We start from the raw sequence: 25221 nt of genomic DNA, 5'->3' as shown, positions 1-25221 counted from the left end.
ATAATGGTTCCCTGTACAGTGCCAAAATCCCAGCTGCCTTGGGTCATTACCAATAGGATTGTCCATGGTTTGAAAAGGAAACAGCCCACAGAACCAGCATATGCTGAATGACACACCTATGCTCAGGCTCATGCGAGGGAAGTAGCAAGGCCAGCCAGCTCTTGCCTCTGCTCGAGGAGATTTGTTACTCTTCATTTAGCTGGATGTTTGGAATGATGTTTTTGGCCATTTATTTTATGATCAGGCCTTTGGGCTCTGGATAAGCCCCAGCGCAAAGGCTGAGAAATGCTATACTCGTTCCCATTTTGAGATTGAATGAGTTAAACTCTGGGTTGTTCCATGTGTCTTTTGGCTACTGTATTAAGGGAATGATTCACTGAAGTGTGAAACGTTGGCTTTTTAGAAGCAGACACGCATCCCTAGCTTTTTAATGTTGACAAGGTTTGCCTATTTCAGCCCAAAGTGGTGGCTAAATTTTCCCAATTCTTCCTTATCACATCAAGAAAATCCTCCTGCTAGTTATTCAACAGAATGAATGAGGCACCTATGGCAGCTTTCTATTGTCCAAAACTGGAGTTGCTCTAACAAATTTTCTGTTTATGTGTTCACTTGACAGCAATCCAGGGAAAAGCTTGGAGATGCCTTTTCCTTAGCCAGCTTCTTTTTCCTTCAGTAATTACTGAGCAGCAGCTTAACATAAATTTAGCTGTTCTATTACTGCAACTACTGATGTAAGCATAGCCTACAATAGGGCACAGACTTATAATGATACATGAAGGAATGGAGAACAGAGTTTTGCGCTTATTTTCAGATGCTGACAAACTTATTATCCATTTAGCATCCCACCAGGAAACATGTGCCCAGAGAAATAAATGAGGCTAAAGCACTTCATACTAAACCGATTTAGCTATACTGAGAAAGATGAGAATAACTGGAGCTGGAAGGAACAATTTTTGCTGTGCCTGCTTCCTTCTTTTTCTAAACACAACAGCACAAAGGGTCTGTTTTGTTCGCGTGGCCAAACAAAAACTCCCAGAGATTTCCTTAGGAGCAGAATTGCACCCTAAATCTTAATCCTTTAGAAGTAGCCAATGCTTAAGAGGCATGACCTCCAAACAGAAGCGCACGGGACATGTTTGAGAGGCAGAAGGTCTCATTTCCATTATGCCAAAAGATTCAGGACGTTTACATGAAGTAACAGTGGTGAAGTGAGTGAATAGAGAAAAGGGGGGGAAAGGAAGATGTTAATATTTATTTATGTATTTATCCAGGGAAGCTAGAGCTCTGGTTTGTGTTGTTTCATGCAGGAAGCTTGCGAAGAGGGAAATGCTGCCAGAAAAAAACGTTAAAATCTGTCTCTACCAACACCTCTCCCATCCCTGCCTTCTCTCCCCTCCTCCAGAATATTGCAGCTAGAGAAAAGTAAAATGAGTGGCAAAGCTAGTTCTGCACCTTGCCTGCCAAAAATTATCCATATCTGTTCAATGGCTCATTTAACTAGCTATTTCTCTCTCTCTATTTCTGTCCACCAGTTTTGGCCTAATACTTTCAGCTGGAGCCTCTGCATATGAAGACCAAGGTTGAGGAGGGCAGAGGTGAGGGACAAGAGAAGGGGAAGAAAAAGAAAGAAAACTCCTTATTTACGAGCTAAGCAGTCATGCCAGGAGAGGGGACGGAAGTGGTACTCTTCCCCACAGGAAAACAAGGACCTCTATTTTAAACACCATGTTATCCTCCCTTTATTCTACAGCCCCACACCACATTTCTCCAGGAAGGGAGAGACATTTACTGGTCTGTTACACATCATTGGTAATCTGTGAATCCCACCATCTACAAGTCACTTTTTAATTATTTTTTTATTATCAGCATAATAACAAAAACCTCCTAACAGCACAGTATCCTATCACTGCTTGTCAATCAATGTAAATCTCCTTCAACTGCCATGAAAGTCCTAGGGGAGCCTGAAGGATTCACCACAAAATCACAAAGAATTTCCTAGGAGATCTGGAGGGCACGGGTGGTTAGTACAGCAGTTTACTAAACTCCCCTTCAATAGAAGAATGTCCTTTCTCTGCCTGTTACTGCTTTTTCTTAGCAATGGATTGTAAAATGTGCCATTTCTCTCAGAGCTGTCTCCTCAAAATCCATTAAAACCCCTTGTCCTACACCCCCCACTCCCGCCAAAAGCCATCCTTCACCTCCCTGCTTGATTATAAAATTTTCTTGTTAATACACTGTATTGATCTGCAATGTCAGACTGGATGGCAGCATTCAAATAAGAGCCATTCTCCATGCATCCAATTCTGTGCAACTTGCATCTGTTTGTACAGACTGGGCAATAAGGCAGCATCCCCCACTCACTGCAGGGGTTTTCTCAAAAGGTTTCTTTGCTAGTGAACATTTACAAATGCTATAGAGCCACACAGGCAGGCCTCTGCAACACCCTACCAAGGTTGGAGTTTTACTAACCGGAACATTTGAGATAATGTGAGAATTCAGTTCTGTCCTTATTCCTTCCCTTCTCCCTTCCCAACTGCCCCCCCCCCCCCCCCCCCCCCCCCCCCCCAAGCCATTAACAAAATCCAGTCAGATTCTTTATTCAGCTGGGGGAAAAGACCAAAAAAAGAGGGATAAGGGCAAAAGAAGAGAGGCAATAGGGCATATTTCCTTTAAAAAAAAAAAAAAAAAAAGAAAAGTGTACTTACTGTATCCTCAAAGACTATCCAGTCGGAAATCCGAGTGGTTACGAAAAAACAGGGTGGGGGAGGGGTTAGAAAACTATTTCATTTCAGCAAGCAAACCAAAATTAAAAACAAGAAAGGAAATAAAAATAGAGGATATCCAATTGCAATTTCCCAGCAATTTCAGTCCATACAGGTGCCAATCCAACCCAATACTGCTGAACTCTCCCCCTCCAGCAATTTTGCTTTCTTCTTCTCTGCCCTTTATTTTCTCTGTGGCTTTCAACTTTTCTGCTTAAAACTGGCAATGTTGACGTTCGCCTTCACTGGAGAAGAGTAGTTTAAAATAACAAGAAAAAAACAAAAATCCTTGCAGAGCATGAATGGTCCTTCTCCTTTCTGAAACTTTTCATTCCACTGTGGATCCTTTGCCTAGTTTCCTTTTTCTGAGGTTTTCTGCCTCTGGCTCCACTGCTCTCCATTGCTCACTATTTGTTTTTTCTCTGGAGAGCAGAAAGGACTTTATTTCTTTTTAAGCAACCCTCCATCTGTATTCTTTTAATGTAATTTTGTTGTGACTGTTAAGATCCAGGTCTTGCCAGGCAATTTTTTTCTTCTCCCTTCTTTGCTGCACTATCAATTATCCAATCCGTGTGACTCCACATTAGAACGGGGATTCCCATTCTTCTTTTTCGCTATCCCCCACACTCCTTTAGAAAAGAATCTCCTTTTGCATTTAAATTTTTATTTGCGTCTGTCAAAACAGTAAACTTTTAGTCTCTCTCCCCCCGCTCCAAAGATCTGATTAGATTTCCAATCACAACCCAGTGCGCAATTGGATTTTTGATTTCAGCAAGAAGCCAGCAATCCACAGCATCAGCACCCTCTCTTCGCTTCAAACTCCACGTTATATCCTTTTGCCTTCCCTCCAACTCCTCTGCATTTTCATAATCTCACATTAAATGGAATGAAGGAGGGAGGGAGTAGAGAAAAAAATCAAGGTTCCCACCAGCTGTCAAGAATAAATCCATCCCCTTGTTATTTTTTAAACACTTGGGATGGGTGTTTTTAACGCCTACTCTCCCCTTTGCCCCCCACACTTCTCAAAATCTTTCTGATGTTAAAACTCCCCCGACGGGGCACAAAAGAAGCCCGGGAGGCGTGATTTGTCCTCTTAGCTGTAAATTCACAAGCACCCTTTCCTTTTCATTTCAGATTCCTCTCCATCTTTTGTCCAGCAGCTATACAGATCCAGCAGCACCGAGAAGGATAAACTTCTATTTCTTCTTTGAGGAGAGAGAGGGAGAGAGAGAGGAAGGATAAAAGCTTTCCAGTCTCTGCCTCCCTTTTCCTCCCCTTCTCTATTTCAATGCAGGTCTGATCTCATTTCCAAGCTCAGTCTGATGTATTTCAGATCTACAAGTTGGATTTCCCTTCTGCACAGCAGTGAGTTAGTCTCCCATCTTCTTCCACATGCCAGTTATCTTCCCCCTTTTCTTCCTTCCTTCCTGCCTCCCTCCCTTCCAAGATGACACATTCCCAGGAGCGCAGCCGCTTCTTTCAGTTTTCAGTTTCATCCCTGAAATGCATAGCCTTTGCACAGCCGAAACCCTTCCTCCCTCCCATTAGCTTCAGCTTGAATTCTCCCTGTGTGTGCACGTACATACGCATGTATGTATATATCCAGTTCCTGACAGCTGCTGTTGTTGTTGTTGCTGGGAGCAGCTCCGCTTTCCTGTCGCTCTGGCTTTCTCTTACTCCCCACCTTTCAGTGGCACCCTAGGTTTTGCAAATGTCCCAGGGCCAGTTTTTCTGGCTACACTCCTTCTCCCCTCCCTAATCATGATCGAAACCACTAGCTTACTTATTCGCCCATTATTCTCTGCTTGTGATCAGTAAAATACAATTACCCAATTACCTCCCATCATCTTAGCACTGATTGGTCAATTGCATTAACACTTGATGTCAGGGAAAGGGTACGGGAGCTGCTCCGACGTGGCACTGCTGCCACCTGGTTGACAGTCTGGGAACAAACTCAGGGTTACCTTAAGAAATCTCCAAGTCAGAAAGCAGTAATTGAAAAACAAGGGATCATCTTAAGGAAAGGAATGTCAAAACTCATTTTCTTAAAAGCCTGCCTGATTCTGACAGTTCAACCAATATTCACAGGTACCAGCCTAGCCGCTGAAGCAGAGGGAATGACATAAAATGAAATGAGGTATAAAGTTGCCTTTGCAAAAGAAGTACAGAACAACCCGTATTCAAAGGTACCAACTCTAGCCACAGATGCAGAGGAATGACAATAAAATGAAACGAGCTATAAAGTTATCTTTGAAAAAAATGTAACAGTGGAAATAATTTGCACAGAAAGACAATCTGCTTTATAATTACAGAAATAAATGTTGGTTTAAAATTGTATACACTTAAAAGTTACCTAAAACTCCATTTTGGCAGATGTTCCAGGTCAAAAGCCCTATGAAGTGCTTCAAGGTTTCAGTGGGTTTAAGTGATGGCCCCAGTGAGCTGTTAAGTGGCAGCAACACAACCATACAATGTCTAGATTCAAATCAAATCTATCTATCTATCAAATCTGCTGCAGTTCGATTAAAATTACTTCTGACCAGGATTTCTGAGGTTTCTAAACTGACTCCCTAATTTGGGCTAGTAAAGTACTGACATGTTTGCTATGTACTTACCTACTTACCAAGTTATTTTAGATGTACTTATGTATATTACCTAAAATGATTGTGTCTTGTTTTATCAGGGACCTAAATTCAAAATAAATTTTACAGAAAACTGCACGTATAAAGTTAGATATGCTACCCTCTCCATGATCAAGGCAAACAGAATATGGATGATGTATGTGCCGGTATTTGTCTCTCTCAAAACCAGAAAGAAATTATTTATAGGTCTAACTCCTCCACACAACCCCAAAAAAGGAATTAGTCAGGCGCTTTCATGGTAAATATAGCAAACTTCATATATTAAGCAGTAACTCTGAGTTATTCCATGCATGCAATAACATAGCTAGCTTTTTGCTCAGTCCTCTCTCAAATAGCCAAGTTATATTTGGTATCCTTACTTGGCCTTCAACTTTGGTGTAAAACTGGCATACTTGAAAATAAAAGAAATTAAATTTTTAAGTTATATGTCATATTATGAGTTTTTCTAGAATTATAAAATCTATAAACTAGCTGAGTTCAGTCAAATAACACTTACTGAATCATTAACATTGACTTTCAGATTTATTCTACTGACTCAGCGGGCTTTCTGGTTAGAAAGTTCTACCAGACATAAGTTAAGCAACTGGAACCAGGTCACAGAATCATAGAATCACAGAATCGTCTAGGTTGGAAGGGACCTTTAAGGTCATTGAGTGCAACCATTAACCTAACACTGCCAAAACCACCACTAAGCCATGTCCTTAAGCACCATGTCTACCTGTCTTTTAAATGCCTCTGTAGGGAGCCTGTTTCAATGTTTGATAACCCTTTCTGTGGAGAAATTTTTCCTAATGTACATCCTAAACCTCCGCTGGTGCAACTTGAGGCCATTTCCTCTTGTCCCATCACTTGTTACTTGGGAGAAGAGACTGACCTCCACATTGCTACAACCTTCTTTCAGGTAATTGTAGAGAGCAATAATGTCTCCGTTCAGCCTCCTTTTCTCCAGACTAAACAACTGCAGTTCCCTCTGCTGCTCCTCATTAGATTTGTGCTCTAGACCCCTCACCAGCTTCATTGCCCTCTCTGGACTCGCTCTAGAACCTTTATGTCTTTCTCGTCATGAGGATCCCAAAACTGAACACAATATTTGAGAAGCACACAGTATTTGAGGTCCTTAATCACTCTTAGATCATTTAGCATCTGATTTTACTATCACTGAAATCAATGACAAACACAAATTACCTACAACAGGTGAAAGACTGAGTGTGTAGTAATAATGAATAACCCAAACATAATGGTCTTTCAAGAATATTAAAAAAGACTTTGGGGATTTTTGGAGAAGGCTGCAAGTGAGATAAGAGATGAAGATGCTGGCAAGTAACAATCTTTTTCTCAGTTGGTGAGCTTATTTTATTCCTGCCTGATTCATTGATGCCACTGGTGTATTTTGGGCCTACAAATGTCTTATGAGAGTCTTTCTCTTTTTACTACTTAAAATCAAAAAAACCCACAAAGTTGTTCCTTTTCCTAGAAGGATAAAAACATGACAGCCTAATATATGTTTGCTCCAATGTTTCTTTAAAAAGTGCCTGAACAATTTCCTGCTAATATTAAAGAGTCTGTGAGCAAAAGTGAAGTTTTCTATAACTGAATTAAACAAATACATGGGTGTCAAAAATGGAAGACACAAAGCTTTTGGGGATGTAATAAGAATCTAAGACGTGAGCACCTGCAATAGCTACAGTATGTCTGTGTATACAAACTAATATTTCACTTTTGATGGAAATTTGCACATTTTGTAGTTTTTATGTCATTCTAATTACATCAAAATACACATTTCTAAGACATGCCAGTACTTAAATAAATGTACATACATATAAACACAAAGATATTTGCTGTCATAGATGTGACTAAACACAAAATTAGTATCAAGACTGTAATACACTGTAGCTATGATATAATCTTCTCTCTTAAATGTTATTTTTAATACACCAATTATTTTTTATCACCTAATTAACATAGAAGATAGAATGATTAGCTTCTTAGAACATATCTTTAAAGCAATCTAATTTGTGATATTTATCAGATGACAATGCATGCTATATGAAAAGGTAAATGTCTTTTTAGTAAACAAAATAAAAATATAATTGTATTCTCAGTTTTACAAGTGTGCATACCACCTATGTGTGAAACCTATTTAAAACAAATATTTTAGTATTATCCCAATAAGTCATTCCCAATGAAATGTTAAAAGGGTATAAATAGCACTGGACAGAATTGTTTGTGCGGCTTTTTTCCTGCAGTCCATTGTATGCTGTTGCCTCCCAACAATATTGTTTGTATATTGTCTTCAGTCTTTTATTTTGCAGGTTTTCTGTGCAAGAAAAACAATTCCCTACGTATCAGTTCACAAAAGCCATCCAACATGGTGAGCTGATATTCAAAATGAAAGCACTACGGAAAACTTTGGATGATACACATGATGCAATGTTTTACAAGCACTGACAAGGTGAGACAGAGGAAATATCCTGGGGCCTTCTGTTTAGTTCCTAAACTAGGGAATTACTATCCTTCACGCCCATTCCCCACCACTGGCACACTCAGGTGGACAGCAAGGGTTAAGAGCAGCTGTTACCTGGTCTTCTCCCTGCATGGGAGCTTCCCTGGCAGTGCTACCAATCCCAAACACACAGTGGAGATCACTGGGTCCTGGTTCCTCTTATGATCACCATGAATCAAAAGGGTGCACTGTGAAGAAATCTAAACACAGACTGGCAAGGGAACTTTGTTTTTCATATAATGGGACAAGCTTGTCGGATCCTGAGTACGGGAGGATAACAAAACTCAAATGTATGTATTGGCAAATCTTCACATAACAAACATGGACAGCAACAGATGATTAAAACACACCTTTTCCTTCTTGACAGACTATACGAGTTAAAGAACTGAAGTTCTGTGTGTGATTAGCACTGGAAGAGACTAGTGAAAAAGAATAGATATTCATAATTGTCAGTCATTTGATAGAAGAGAAACATCACTAAAGCTTAAGAAAAGAGGATTCTGACCTGTAGATAAAGGAGTAGAGAAACTTTAAAATTGAGTAAGCGTAAACAAAATTTAAGGAAAAGAGTGAAACCAGACCATTTTGTTTATACCGAGTAAAGTGAAAAGCAGTTTCAAGTTGTTCTAAATCAGTGATAGACCTGCCTTCCTTTTAAATAAACATGAAGAAATTATAAAGGAAGCTGTGGAACATATTATTCTTTCTATTTCATTAAGCATTGCTGACAAGAAGCTGCTTGCATATGGAGACAGTACTTGAATCCTCTTATAGCTTACTACTTCCAAAAGCAAACAAAAAATGCTGACAAATATACTTTTGACTGCATGGATCTAGGATCAAGCTCACTAATCAATTTAGGGATTCAACAGAGATCCTAAAAATCTCAGACTATATAAAATATGCCATACATGATCTCATAAGCAGACTGTGATTTTTGTAATGTAATCAAAGCTCATGGTACATACTTTCCTGCATGTGTGATTTCACTGACTATTGTTCAATTCTTTTAACAGAAAAAACACTAAAATCAGGTTCATAACCATCAAAATTAGCAGCTGACTGTAATACTGCCTTATTTATTAATTTTCACATATTTTTGTTCTGATATTTACAGTTCTAGTGAGAATTTTTGTTTCATAGGTAATTTCTACTGGGTGACAGAGGCTTGGAAGAAGTAAAAGAAAAGATATCGTCCTTTCAGGAAAATCTGGGTAAAACCACAGCACACGTGACTTTGGCACACACAAGTTTAAGTGACTGTTCAATAAATTAATCTCTCCATAATATCATAATATCTGTTGTTTCAGGTAAAGAAAGGACTGAATAGTGGTTTTCATTAAGTTGTTTACATTTGAAAAGAACCATATTCTCAGAACTTCTGTATGATTGTTGTCCAATACGGTTAACAGGACAAGTTTAGAATTGTTCTACGGTTGTCCTAAAAATTTTCATCTTTGATGTTAACAATCCACCACTGAAAACCAACCTGTTGTCTAGAAAGAATTTCTAGAATTTCTGCTTATGGAACTGAATCCCATATTGTCAGTGTTTCCATTACAGTAGAGACAACCAATTCACCAAACTGAACGTAAGCCAGCAACATGTCCTTGCTGCAAAGAAGGGTAACGGTACCCTGGGCTGCACTAGGTACAGCATTGCCAGCAGGTTGAGGGATCCTTGCCATGTGCTCAGCACTGGTGAGGTCACATCTGCAGTATTGTGTCCAGTTCTGAACTCTGCAGTCCAAGAAAGATGTGGACAGTTGGAGAGAGTCCAACAATGGGCCACGAAGGTGATGGACTGGAGCATCTCTTCTGTGGGGAAAGGCTGAAAGAGCTCAGAGTTTTTAGCATGGAGAAGAGAAGGCTCAGAGGGAATCTTATTAATGTCTAAAAATACATGAAGGGAGGGTGCAAAGAGGATGGAGCCAGACTCTTCTCAGTGGTGCCCAGTGACAGGACCAGAGGCAATGGGCACAAACTGAGACACATTGCTTTTTTTTTTTACTGTGACAGTGAACAAGCACCGGCACAAGTTGCCCAGGGAGGTTGTGGAATCTTCCCCCTTGGAGATATTCAGAAGTCATCTAGACATGGTCACGGGCAATTGGCTCCAGGTGGCCCTGCTGGAGCAGTGGGGTTGGACCAGGTGACCTTCATAGGTCACTTCCACCCTCAGCTATTCTCTGATTCTGTAATTTAATAGTTCATAAAAGTATTTATGTAGAAGGAAAGTAAGAAGCCTTATACTTTTTTGGTAAAAATAGGTTTTTTTAATCTGCTCTCAGATTCTCTTATTCACCTGTGCGCCTAGGAGAATTATGTGCCTAGCATTCAACTCAAAACTAGCAGAGGAGATTTTTTCTAAAAAAAAAATATGCTGTTTTGAGGGAAAAAATATGAAAAAGACAAACCACTAACAAAAAAAAGTTAAACTTTTCCTAACGTTGCACTTAGGACTGCTGTGTTACAATTCTGACTAGGGCCTATATATAGATATATACACAGGGCTAGTGCTAGAACATTTCTGAAATTATGTCCCTATCAAAAGCTTACTCTTTAGGGTTGGTAATCACTTTTAAGTTTATTGTAGCATGACTTTAGGGCATCTAACATTTAATAGAGTTAGAGTGTTAAACCTCAAGAGTATACATGTATTCACAAAAGTAACTACTTATTCAAAAAAACCCAAAAACTTTCTTTGTATCCAGCAGAAGAATTCTGGCTCCACTGAGGTCAATGACAAACTTTCTGCTGCCTTAAATGAGACCACAATTTTACAGAGCATCTTTTTTTCATGTGGTTTTAAACTTTAGCTTCCATTCCAAACTCTGTGTGTGAACACAGCATCTTGAAGATCAACATTAATCTTCACTCTAGCTTTTTTGCTATAGTTATTTCCAAAACAAGGAAGGACAAGCTTTTCCTGTTTCTGAGTCTCAATATGCACACACACAAATGCATTAATTCAAAAACACTGTTAAGTCACCTTCATTTGGTTAGAAATAGACTGTAGATATGTCCCCTGAAATACAGGGCATGCTTAATCTCTACTGTAACTGTAGCCATGTGGCCCTTTGGTACTATTTTCTCACATCCTATTTCAGTTTTCACATAAACTAATTAGTCCAGATTAGGAAGAAGTGCATGTCAAAACCCCTATCCTATGACAAAATCAAATTGCATAGCATGTTTTTCATGGGTAATAACCCTAGCAAAGAAGAAAAGCTGTGCAATACAACTATTATTACTGATAATAACAGTGAAGATTATTTTGTATTTTTCAGTTCCAATTTCCAGTTCTTGGCAATGGTCATGCTTTCCAACTTCCTATAAAATGTAAACATTTTTGACTGAAATTAACCACTGTATTCAACACTAAAAAATCTGACTCACAAAATGGCTTAGAACAAAATTTCAAGTGTTTTCACTCTAAAACGGTCCTGAGAAAAATGGCCTAAATCCTGCCATTTTCCTATGGCATTAATTTCAGGCTTAGAATTCAAATCTAGACTAATTCTCTTCTTTCCAGAACTGAGTGCCACTGACATTAAATTGATGTAAATTCACTCCATAGGGAGGAATAACTCCTTTGACTTCAATGGAGTGTCTCCAGATTACTGCAGGTGTAGATGAGACTAGAGCATGGTCCTTCATTTTATATTCATACCCCGTCTAACATACATTTAGTTTTATACAATCGTAGAATCATTCAGGTTGGAAAAATTTGGTAGAGTGAAAATGAAGGACTGTTTCTTTTAAATTGTATTTTTAAGAATGCAAAATTTTAGAATACAGACAACTAGACCTGGACATGAATGATGCATCACTTTGGAAATAACATCTTTACAGTGTGACAGCATTTTTTTCTTCAGTGAATTTTAAATAGCAAGAGTATGATACTTTGACATAGAGATGAATGTATCAGACATCTTAATTTCTTCTGTGTTGTTACTGTGACTGGAAAATACAATTTGCATTTATTGAAAATAAAATCTTAACTACATATGCTTCAAAACATTACTGAGAAACAACTAGTAGCCATATTGTTCTACCCTGTCCTCATGTTTAGCATACTTTCAAAGTGAAATTCTGGTATAGGGAAAAGACCTTCAGTTTATCCTCTGAGCCAAGGAAAAAATAACATAGCAGATTCCTAAATTTTTATTGGAAAAAGGATGATGGTTTGCTTTAACCATGCAAGATCCCAAAGTAAGTTACAGCTTCCAATAAATTGGGGAGGAAAAGACATGTTGTATGCAAAGAGGTCACTGATAATGATAATTGCCAAAATGGAAAAAAACCCAACGTTATGGTACAAATAACATTATTCAGGGAGATAACTTTCATTTTCATGATCTATTTTCAGGTACTTATAACTTTCTAAATAAATTACTTCAACTAAATACCTTCAGCATCCTCTATACCCAAAATCTGGACATCATTTTTACATGTCAGACAAATCACCGCTTAGCCCTTATTGGTCATTATGAAAAAAAAATGTACTTTTTATAGAGAATTTTTTCAACTCTTTTTTTTTTCCTTTTTTTTTTTTTTTTCTTCTTCTTAAATCATTAATGGATTATCCTTGGCCATTGGAAAATAACAGAAACTTTTTATTTTTTTTTATTTAAGATTTATCCAAATTCAAATGGATTGAAATACTATAATGCACATATTATACATAAGAAACTATTTTCTTACCGCCAATGCTTGCAGGACTGTGGCCAGTGATGAGGACATCAAAAGCGTTATAGCCAGGACTCACTGCGATTGTACTTCCAGAGCCTTTGCATGATCTCAAGATAGATTATTTGATTTCTCTGCACAGTCATCACCAACTTACCTGTAAAATGGAAATAATACTTACTGAATGTGTTAAACAAGATGGACTCACTGTTAATTGAACTAGGGAGCATGAAGTTTTACAGCTGTGTCAGTGCATGATGTGACACCATAACCACTATATGATATGCACTACATCAGGCAAGGCAAATAGGAAAAATATAATGCAGCAGAGAGAGTAAAACCCCACCCCTCTAAATAACCCATTCTTTTCTGTACCCTAGTAGTCATTACCCGATATTAAATAATTTAAGATCTCTGAATGCATTGTGATATAAATGTACTTTGACAGAAGTTGACTCAAACTAGATAGATGGAAAACTCGGGGAACTATTTAGGACCAAGCAATGAATGAAGGCAGAAGGCACTGTATTTATACTCACAAGTGCTCTGAAATATGGTTTAAGTTAGTTAAAAGACCAATCCTCACCTTGAGTCCTCTGGATTTTCTCACCCAGTGTTCAGTTCTCCCTTCTATCTCCACATTCCCATTAAAACTGTACATTGTTTAAAGAGCATATGAAATGTGAAATATCTAATTGTCTTTCAGTATCATCTTAAAGAGCTGAATGAAAAACTTTAAGACGATAATGAGCCTCTTGAAATTCTTTTGGAATTTACTTGGCTACTGCCACTCCCGAACAGACCAATAGTCTGTCTAGTTCACTATGTTGTCACTTCTAAAGAGAATACAGGATTATTCCATAATAGGTAGTTCCACAACTTTCATTTCATAAAGTAGTATAAGCAGAAGAAATAGTCCAGACCCATTTGCATTGGATTTGCACTAAAGCCAAGGAAAGGTTGCAAGAGAAAAACATAACTCTATATTTTGGAGACAATAAGAGGAAACAGGTTTAATACAAATAAACATCTTTGTCCTCATTAGGATAGGATCCTTTGAGAAGTTCTAAAAGGAACTTTTGGTTGAGAACATTTCTCATTCTTTACTGATGGTGTGATAGAAATCCTGATAAGTTTAGAAATCCTGACAGTCACAACTGGTGAAAATGATGGCAAGAATAATATTTATTTAAAGAGTTTTGAGGCGTTTTTTTTTATTAATCAATGATACTTTAGACTCTGTTTTCCTACCATCTCTCCAAACTTCATTCCCAGTGGGAATGTTACAGTTTTAAATTGAAACACACCTTACTGAATCAGATCTGAACTTCAAGATCAAGGTAAGAGTTTCTTGTTAAGGGGACTATTTCTTGTGATAAAGAGGATAAAAAACTGCAAGGAAAGAAACATTGTTTTAAAAAGCTGCACATCATGATTATAGGATTGTTTGGAAGCAGGAAAAAAAAAAACCAAAAAACAACAGGTGAGACAAAGAGTCTGGATTTGGTCAACACTTACACCAATTACTTTTTTCAGAGTCACAGAATCATCTAGGTTGGAAGGGACCTTAAAGATCATCAAGTCCAACCATCAACCTAACACTCCCAAAACCACCACTACACCATGTCTCTAAGCACCACGTCTACACATCTTTTAAATACCTCCAGGGATGGCAATTTCACTCCTTCCCCAGGCAGCCTGTTCCAATGTTTGATAAACCTTTCTGTGAAGAAATTTTGGGGTTGTTCAGACCTTCTATTTCTCTTGCACTTTTCCAGTAGCTTAGATTGAAACTGCATTTCCTTACAATTGTATTTGCTTTACACTCCTTTGTGCATGTAGGTGGAACGTATCTTCAACATGCTAATAAAAATACCTATCATTTAAGAGATAAGAAGTAGTATTAGTGTTAAAGTTTACTGTACTGATAGTCTTTGAACAAGAAGTAGGTGTAATATTAAGAAAACTAGAATACTAGGCTGATGTTTTCAAATTTTCCAAAAATTGCTCACAAATACATTTGATGAAAATCGGGAAGTCAAGGGAAATGGACATCCATTTAAAATGTTTCAAGTGCGCCTTTTTTACAAAAGCAGACACAGCAATGTTTGTTAAATCCAGCCCCATTTAAAATGTGTTCTCCAGAGACGAGCCAACTAAAATGAATCATCATTTTTGGAAAACACATTTACTAAGTCCATGTATGAAGGCATAGATCCGGAAGCAGAATTAACCCTCTGTGGTCCTAAAGTACTTACAGTACAGAATCACAGAATCACAGAATGGTCAGGGTTGGAAGGGACCTCTAGAGATCAACTAGTCCAACCCCCCTGCCAGAGCAGGGTCACCTACAACAGGTTGCACAGGACAGCGTCCAGGCGGGTTTTGAATGTCTCCAGAGTGGGAGACTCCACAACCTCTCTGGGCAGCCTGTTCCAGTGCTCTGCCACCCTCAAAGTAAAGAAGTTCCTCCTCATGTTAAGTACATTTTACTAGAATTCCTTTTCAGGAAGAGAAATTTAGAAGAGAAGAGATACTTAGCTTCAAAGTACCACATTAATGCAATCTCTCCCAAAAGTAAGGTTATTCAGCTTCATATAAAAAACTTTCCCCAGAAATATGATAATTAAATACAAATTAGTTTTAAAACAAAATTACTGATAATATCAAACTACTCCTTTTTTAATAATTTTTTAGGTTTGGTGTTGTTTTTTTCCTTTCTTTTTTTTTATTACTGCCCCTCCCCCTAGTTTTCTGAGGAAAACAGAAATGAAGAAACACCAATTGATATTTATTGATATAAACAAAACCACTAATAAATAAATTGTTCCAATGTGATTATTTATTTACACAAGTATTGTCCCTTAACATTCTCTTAAGAGTTCAAAAGTTATCAAAATCACAGAATTATATTTAACTAGCTGTTTCATTTCCTGCATGACTACCACAGATATAAGAATCAAGGATTGGTTTGTTTCTGCCTTGTATACAGACACATATATGTATCCATGTACATACATGTTTATCATGACATATGGTATTGCTCAAATTTTGTCATTGACACAGTTTTTTATGATTGAAAACTGTAGGAATGGACATTTTCATAAAAGAACTTTTCAAACATCTGTGACAAAACATAAAGGAAATTTCTCATATATTTATTCTAAAATAATGTAGCTTGTAGATATCGCAAAGTAAATAATTATTAAATTAAAAAAAGAATACACTGGAATGAGAGGTAGATGCAGACTGGTCCTTGAACTTGATAGTCTAGGATTTTCTGCTTGTTTGTAGGCAGAGTGGCATTGGCATTTTTCCCATTAAATTAATGTGTTTAAGATAAGAACTTCTTATTGTTCGCATAAGAACTTGAGCTTGCTGAATGTCTTCAGTACAAACTTTTCTGAACAACATCAAAACATCACTAAACCTGACTTTATTCTACAAACAAAGCCTTTAGGATAGATTTTTAAAGGTATTCAGGTGCTTAAACATGTGAATTGGAACATTCTGTGATATACATATTTTGTCCACGTGCATTAATCACCTAACTCCCAAATGTCTCTATCTTTAAAAGCCTTTCAAAAAAGAACACTGTTTGTTTATTTGCTAATATAACATAGAATAACTTGTGATAAATGTTTAAGGTCCATGTGTAACCTTGCAGGGGTAAGGAGTCAGCACCATTCAAGTCAGCTTAATCATACGAAGATATCGGTGGCTATCCCATTTTCCAAAAGACTTAATTTCTATTTCTTACTTCCTTTGAACAGAAGAAAACCAGCAGCTTGTCACTATGGTATTAGGTGGGAGGCAGTGTATGGCAGGATTATGAGTCAGTCATTAAGCCTGCTGGTCAGTGAAAAAATAACCAAACGCCAAAACAAACAAAAACTTGTTATAATGACTGGGGCGATTTTATGCAGAGAGAAAATGCATTAAGCAATATACTCACAGATTTACTCAAATTTATTTCCAGAATATGCTAATACTAAGACAGAGAAAGCAGAGATACCTAGCCTACCTTACTGCAGAAAACTTCAAACACCTGCATCTTAAACATTCCTTCTTTAGCAAATTGAATTATGTTTACTCTGGGCTAGTTTTGTATTATACCCATGCCCACCTTCAGGATTTGATTCTGTAAGGTATTTAAGTGGGATATTTATAGGACAACTGTGCTGATGAAGACCTTGTATGCTAAGGTCTGGAATGGCAAGGATATCTGCTTTGGTTAAATGAGAGCAAGTATGTAAATATATCCCAACCCTTTGTCACAAAACTGTGTGGGAGTAGAGGAGTTTGTTAGGCAAGGTGCTAGAAGTGAGAGGGAAGCTCTAACTACTTGCAGCTATGACACATTATTATTCATTGCGTGGTATGTCACTCAGACTGTCATAATGCACAGCAGAGAGCATGCACATTATCAGTGCTGAACAGCACTGAGAGGGATTGCAGAGGCACAGTTTATTTTGAGGAAATACCTCTGTAACAATCCAGGCACAGCTTTGCTGCTCTTTGTGGAATGGATCTGGCAGCACAAGTTAGGGGATCATCAACTGGTTCCTAACAACCAACAAAATTCATTCATTACAAATCAAGACATAGTTGTAATGGCTTCCTGAGAAGGAGTCAAAGTTCTGTATGTAAAGTACTTGCTAAATATTATTCAACTACATCTATTAGTCTTGGAGAAAGTGATCTGAACAAAGAACAGGTTAAATGCACAAACAGTTGTATGGGTATGCATGTCAGCACAACATTTTGCACCGAGGAAGAAGGTTAATAAAAGAAGGTAGAATCTGCAGGGTCAGAGAAGGCATAAATATGAAAAATTTAAAATCACCCAGGAAGATCATAAAGAAATAAGGCAGCAAAGTAAGGAGACCAGATACAGGATCAGGTTTAAACACACACACAAAATAGGAGTCAATTAGACAAAGGTGGCAGTCTGAATTTCTTGAATAAGAAAATCCCAAGCTATCACTATAAATAATTAAAAGCAGTGTTTATATCTTTGGAAATTAGCTTATATGAACAAAACTTTATATGTGTTATTTCCACTAAAATTTGCTTCCTCAAGTATTTGCAGAAAATAAAATCACAATGAGAAAATTCATTTTCTAGCCCCACCCTGTCTTTAAAATGATTGCAATGTTGAGATATGTTCTTCAATTTTTCTGCTCCTCTCTGTCTTCTTTCCCCATGTACAGCAGCACTTTCTTTTTAGGGTTTTGGGGGTTGGGTTTGTGTGGTTTTTTTTTTAATTTATTTTTTTAAAATAACCTTCAGATTGGGAGTCAAGAATAAAAAAATCTCAAAGTCAGACTTTAGCAGCAATTCAGAGAAATAATACTCAAACGTCATTATCAGGTCAGGAAGCATTATTGTACTGCCATTGCAACCAGCCCTGCATGAGACCTCCTAGCAGCTGGTATCAGCACTTCCAAACCTTATCTAAACTTCACTCATGATAATATGCTGCTTTTAGAATACAGTGCATAACAGGATACAAATCACACTGCAATCTTCCTTGGTAAAGCAATACTTTGATCGATATTGATTAAGGTCCAGAGCATTTCCTGGGAAACTACTAACAAAGAGCTAATGATCATGCCCCTTCCCCAATAATATCAATTTGTTAGTAATATTATAATATGAAAAAAAAAACAACCTGTAAGCTTATTACCTTTAAATTAAAACAAAAACAAAAACAAAAACATTAAGTTGCGTATTCATGCAGGTCTTTTCATCACAGTGTGTCTAAAATCATCATATAGGAAACATATTACAGATGATGAAAATGTACCCAACTCATAACTTCTGGTAAATAGTTCACAGTAGTAGCACAGAAAATTTTCACGCCAAAACAAGAATTGACATTCCCATTCAATTTCTTTTAAAATTATAGTAGGCAAAATACAATTATATAAGTAGAATTCAACCCCTGCACTGTCATTTTTTTAATTATTATTTATTATACAAAAGACAGTGATATCAAAGGACCTGAACTAAACTTTCTAATTTCATCAGCAAATTCATGGTCTAAGCTGCACAAAGCATGTCCCTCATAGTGTGACCATTTCTTACCTCACCAAATACTTTGAGAACAGTAAGCTAGCAATTTAGGACAATGTGGCTGCTGGAAAAGGTGCGATGGGAAGGTCAGGATGAATATAAAACTGAAAACTAGAAAGCATTTATATATTCATATCTTCATTAACACATCTATTTCTCTCAATAATCCCTGTATCATCTATGATTAATTTTTCATAACATTCAGAATTTTTACCCAATGATTTCTAGCAAAACTTAATATTAAAACCCTTCATCTTTTTACACTTTTTATGGAACATACAAGCAAGTTAAAGACAGATAAAGGAGAGAGAAAATATATTATTTCAGTATATGATGCTCTGTTTACAGCATTCTGGGTTTTACTGTTTGGGTTTTTTTTGTTGTTGGTTTTTTTTTTTTTTTCATTAATCTTTACAGGGGACAAGTGAAATCATAGAGTCATAATTTTTGTTGGAAGAGAACTCCAGGGATCATCCAGTCCAGTCTCCTGCTCAAAACAGGTCTAATTAAAACAGGTAGCTCAGGACACGTCCTCGAACACCTAAAAGCCCACAACCTCTCTGGCCAATCTGTTCTGGTATTTAACCACCCCCACAGTATTTTGTAATTCCCCCCCCCCTATTGTTAACGCGAAGGCTGAAAGCTAACCGTGAGAGGCGAACGGCTCACGAACGCCGTCTTTGCTGTCCTTGGTGCTGAATTCGCCGTGCCGAAGGCGGTGTACAATGTCTATTGAATGGGAAGCTTCTACATGATTTCATGGGGAAAAACAGCATCAGCTGTGCTAGCCTCTGCACTAGAAGTGTTTCATGAGGAAAGAAATATTATACTTTTGAATTTAGAATGAAAACACTGAAGAGGCAACTCTAAAAACAGAAAAGGGGGGATCAAGGAATTAAGATTGAAGAGAGAACATCTGTATCTCCATTATCCCAGCAACATTAGCTGAGAGAAGTGATGACCGTTATGCAAAATTGTCAACTGGGCATTGTGGGACATCTGGTTACTTTCTGTGAGTTTTATTGATATCCTGCTGTTCCTTGTGATTCTCTGGTGTCCTGCACATACTCAAGATTGAAAATCAAGTTAGAAGGAATGAAATTATCCAACATAGGAAAGTTCATCTCAAATTGCGGTTTTTAAAATACACATGAAGTATAACTGGCACAGTGTAGCTATTACTTAAATGTGTCAGAAGCAGCTGCATTTTCTATTTCAAAGCATGTTGGATCATTCTAGATGAAACTAGCCTTATCTAGCCTACATAAGTTTATGCTGTTATTAGATATGATACATGTTTCTGAATTATTAGAAGTCAGACTAAAAAGAAGTTTCATGAAAGATAAAATGCAGCAACTTTTTTCTTCCAATCTTGATAAAAAATATGTAAAAATTTCTCTAATATACTGATATGTACGACAGAGTATGTTTCTTTTTCTAAGAGAAAGTAAAAGATTTAATCCAAACAAAATTACAGAAACTATGAGATATAGTAATAGGTAATTCTATAGTATGAATATACTACAAAACAGATTTACTGAGGTTATCAAAATATTCTGCTTTCAAATGATAGGTGGGAAAAACAAACAAACAAACAAACAAAAAACCAACAGAAAAAGTGCAAGTTAGTCTGTGGCCATGTATGGTGCATATGTATTGAAATGGGAAACCAATTGTGTCCTAAAGATTAATTCTCAGGCATTTCTATTACTGGCCAGTTCCTACTTGACTTGCTCAAGCAAGTATGCACAATGACTTTGTCAGAATTACCTTCATTAGAAAAGCTGAATTATTTGTTCATCTATATACAACGGCTGTCAGCTATACTTGCACCTACTTGTTTTATACATACATACATGTGTGTATACACACACACTTACTTTGTCTGGTTCTTACAAGCAGAATAAAAATAACTTTATGTGTAAATATGGCTCTAAATATTAACCTAGATAAAATAACTTGGAGATACTGACAAAATTTAACAGGTTTCATATGAAGAAAGAGAAAATGAAATTACCAGAAGACGTGAAAACTCTATTAGGGATCAGCATATAAATTGAGGTATTTCCTGACAACTGTCATTCTTGTGCCAAAGTTCAGCCAGGCAATAGAGATGTCTCACTCTGCCAAAGTCTTTCTATGCTGCCTGCCAGCACTATCACAGCATTAAGGAAGCTGAAACAGAACCAACTGATTAGAAAACTAGAACAAAAAAAAAGACCAAATTGTTTCATTTCTTATTACCTGTTTACAAGAACAACTGTGTATTGTAAAGACCTCCAAAAGGATCTTTTATTTAATGTTGTCTTATCAAAGAATTTTCTCTGTACAGGCTCCAATAAAAGTGACACTGATGGAAAATGCAGCAGAATACACTTCTGGTGATGTATGTCTTTTTTTTCCATGTATGCAAGACATGACTACAGACCTGTGGAAGACTAGCTGTGAGATTGCAGAGCAGTGTTTTGATTTATGCCTACTGGATTGTACATGATTTATACTAAATGGCTTATTTAAAGTGTTAGGATGTGTTGTCTTCAGCTCTCAAAGTAACAGTCGATAAAACCCCTTAATAGAATCACAATTTTCACATGAGGTTTTAAAAATAGCAAGACTGATTATAATGATTCCCAACAGAAAAAAAAAAAAATCATAACTCTAAAATACAGTCCTGTATCTCCTCCAGAACACAGCTGGTAGGAAAAAATAAGCAAGACTAACTTGCATGCATATCACTATAAACTGACCTCCATTAATTGTTCTTGGCACCTGAATGAGTTAAACCAAATAATCAGCAACAGAAGAAAACTGGGAGGGGGGTATGGAGAAAACTTTCTAGCTTTAATAATATATAACTACAGACTTCTGCAAACTGCTCAGTAACCTTGATTGCAATTCAAGTTCCAAAATATTCAAATCACTTAACAGAAATATATGAACTTTCATGTCCCCCATTCCAGGTAAACTCAGCAAATACATGAGTCAACTTTTGATTTTTCTCCTTGCCCACAATAACCACTCTAATGACACTCAAATCGCTTGCTACGTAATAGCACTTCACAGGAGAAAAAAGGTTACACTCAGAGTTTTCCAAACATTTGTATTTGTGTGACCTCAAATTACAAAGCACACGTTTTATGCATGCATTTCCAACATTTCCCAGCCTTATCTTAAATTCTGATACTTGTAAATCAATTCATCCTTGAATAATTCTCAAGTTCCTAGAAAAGTACAAGGCAAAATGAAGAAATACTAATGCCACATGAATTTGCCACAAATTCAAAGACCGAAGCCAAAACCTTTTTATCAATGACACTGTTAAGAGCAGTACAATTACTCTGCAATGGGGTCTTAGAGCCACATTAGAGTATTAGAGTAAACTAAACTTCAGTCATTCTCATTGTTAGTATGAAACCAAACCTTTTGAAGACTACAGGTCCATGCTTAGTAACCTTCCACACAGACTAGACCATCTACCAGATATGAGAATCTGCACTCTTTACAACAGTAATACAAATGAAAGCTGTCCTGTCAAACATTATGAGCTGAACTGTTGCCATCCCTGGGATGTCTGTACTTCCCCTGAAACATTTAGGTAAAATCCTACCTGCTTCTTTACAGCTGTAAAGCCAAGTACAATTTTACTTGTGGAATCAAGCCCATGAAATTTGTGCTCTGCATGATACCAAAAAACCTCTAGTCTATCTATCTATGATTCTGGTGCAGTTTACTATAAGGGAAAGTGTGAAATGTACATCAAAATAGGAAGCATGGCCTATAACAGTCATAAGGCTGCAGCAACTATCTTAGTAACAAGGTGGCAAGACAGGGAAGAATATTTCCTTCCTTCCTAGGTTCCCCAGAATTTCCCAATGGGTAATGCAAATGTTTAACACATGTGAAAGTTACATGAATTTGCATAACATGAGCTCAAGGGGCTCTAAAAAGGAGCAGCGATAAACCTTCTGTGATCGCATTCGCTTCTCCTGCTCTGACTCACATAAAAAAAAGGGGTCAACCTCCAGCTGTTCTAAATCACACTTGGTGCCTTCATTGTCTTTGAAAGAACAGTTAATTGCTTCATTTAGCCCTTCAGTTAATTCAGTATATTACTTTACACTTCAGCTGCCACTCAAATGAAAAAGATGTGGTGCTGTGGGGGAAAGACATTTAAGGATATCTCATAAATGTGCAATTGTTTCCCTCTATGCGGAACAATAACCTGCCTTTGAATTTAGAAATAGCTGCCTTGCCTCTAGAATTGGAGAAAAACCTCCAACTTGCACACATCTGCTTGTTGGACTTGCCATGTTCTAATGATCTGCATGAAGTAAGTCCCAGGGGAAAAATCAATTCATTTCCCTTGGCAAAAGTTTTAGAATATTTAGCTCAGAGTGGTTTTGTGATATTCTTGCACTTCATTCTCATGGACTGTTTCCCAGATGACCATAAACAGTTTATTTGCCTCTTGAAAGTGAGCATTATTAGTTTAAGCCACCAGTCTAATTAATTTACCTTCTATAGTTGCTCTTTAAGGAAAACAAGTCATTCTTGCAATCTATGGGAAAATCACTGCTGTTTTATATTGTGAGAGTCTGAAGAGAGGCTGTAAAAAGCAGAAAGATATTATTTTCAGGTGAGAGAGGTAGCACAAACCAGTCTGTTCACAATTTCAAAACTGAGAACAGGTGTGTACTTTGAATACCAATACAAAAAGAAACACTAAAATTTAGAAAGAAAGTTTATGAGGTTTGAATGTAAAAATAGACTTTATCTTGGCTCTAGAACCCATCTATCCTATTTTGTATTTAGAAAATTATGCCCTGCAGCGGGTAGTTTTTTTCACTACTCTACCGGTCTCACAAGGTCATCCTTTGTGATAGGCACTCTAACTTGTCTAGAAAGAACACAGTAATGCATATTCCACTATCTTATGGTCCAATGTTTCAGTGTCTTTATTAGAAAGTGATTCTTGATACTAAACATAGAAAAAAATTGCTAAACTGTAAACCCACTATGTATCCTGCCTGCAGTCAGAATGGATTAGTCTTGTTTCCAACAACTTTTCAAGTGTTGGAAACTTTTATTGTTCCTATATTTCCTCCCTCATTCTTCTCTTCTTTTCAATGACAGTCGTTTCAGTTCTTTCTGAGATGCCAGTTTTCCAGACTTTTTTTCTCCTCAGTGCCATCATATGTAATAGCTTATTTTTGAAGTTGAATTTAAAGTTTAATTTAAAAACTCCGAAATACTGAACAAAATACAACATTGTATTTCAGATCAAACAGAATATGCCTTTTGGTCTGAAATGATTTTTTCAATTTTGGTTTTAGTAGGAAGAGAAAGAAGAAAAAAATATTTTAATTTGACCACAGTATACCTTTCCTTTTGATTTTGTAGTTAATGGGATGAATTGGAAGATCAATTATTTTTATATCTCTGCGTTAAAAAAATCATGCACTCATGTTTTGTGTCTTTCAAAATAAGGAAGCTTTGCACAAACTCAGAGGTGAAAATGTAAACCCTTTCAATAACCTCAATATCCTAATTATTAGCAGAAACACAATCTGCCCTTATAAAATAACTTATTCATAAATAATTGGTTTGCCAAGATTGCCATGTACACATTTAAAAACTACTTTTCAAAATGTCAATCAGTTTATAAATGTTTTGTCCACATTCTCAAGTACTTCAGGGTTATTTCCTACATCATATTCTGCAATGCTTTGTCAGTTTCAGTATTAAGTAACTGTCAAGTCATTCTAGCAACACGGCTATTATTTTATTATTCAGATGGTTCTGTCTGTACTTAACATTATGATTTTCCACCTAGCTTTTCTTTGTTTGGTTTCCATTCCTTTTTCTCATTTGAAGCAACTGTATTAAACACAGTACTAGGACTTACAAGAATGAAAGACCACATACCACCCCTTTAATCACACTTGCTTAAATTCATATCCTTGCTCATACTAACCTTCTGACCAATGCATTCCAGATACCCAGACCTCTGTAATATTTGTAATTTGGATCAGCAATTTAGGAAAGAGAGAAATGAACATAATATCTATTACAGCAAAAAGTGAAGATGGGAGAGAAAAATGTCACTGTATGAGTCCGACTGATGATCTGCAACTCTTCATGCTACGTTTGAATAGTTACAATGTTGACGTATGACAATGTACAAATAACCATTACTCACAACAATGTCTTTGTCATTCCCTTGAAAATGCCTGTGTGGGTTTTATTAGGAGAAAAAAAAAATGTTTGAAAATCTCTTTAAGTATATTGCTGAGTTTAATAAAAGCATAAGTGTTGAGTATCATCCTACAGTGCAAGATTTTTTAGCACTTACAATACATGAATCTTTTAATCCTAAATAGAATGAAGAGTACATACTCTCTAAAATTGAATTTTAATACCTAAAATGTCTGTGGAGCTGAACTGGAAAATACAAATGGCCTTAATCTACTGTTACCCAGCTCATTATATGAGCATTGATCATAAAACAACTAGAAAACGTGAGCATATCTTTTAGGTCATACTAT

The sequence above is a fragment of the Charadrius vociferus genome, unplaced genomic scaffold, assembly GCF_000708025.1.
Source record: "Charadrius vociferus isolate BGI_N301 unplaced genomic scaffold, ASM70802v2 scaffold71, whole genome shotgun sequence".
Lineage (NCBI taxonomy): Eukaryota > Metazoa > Chordata > Aves > Charadriiformes > Charadriidae > Charadrius > Charadrius vociferus.
The sequence above is the reverse complement of the archived record's forward strand: the minus strand, read 5'-3'. Positions refer to the sequence as shown.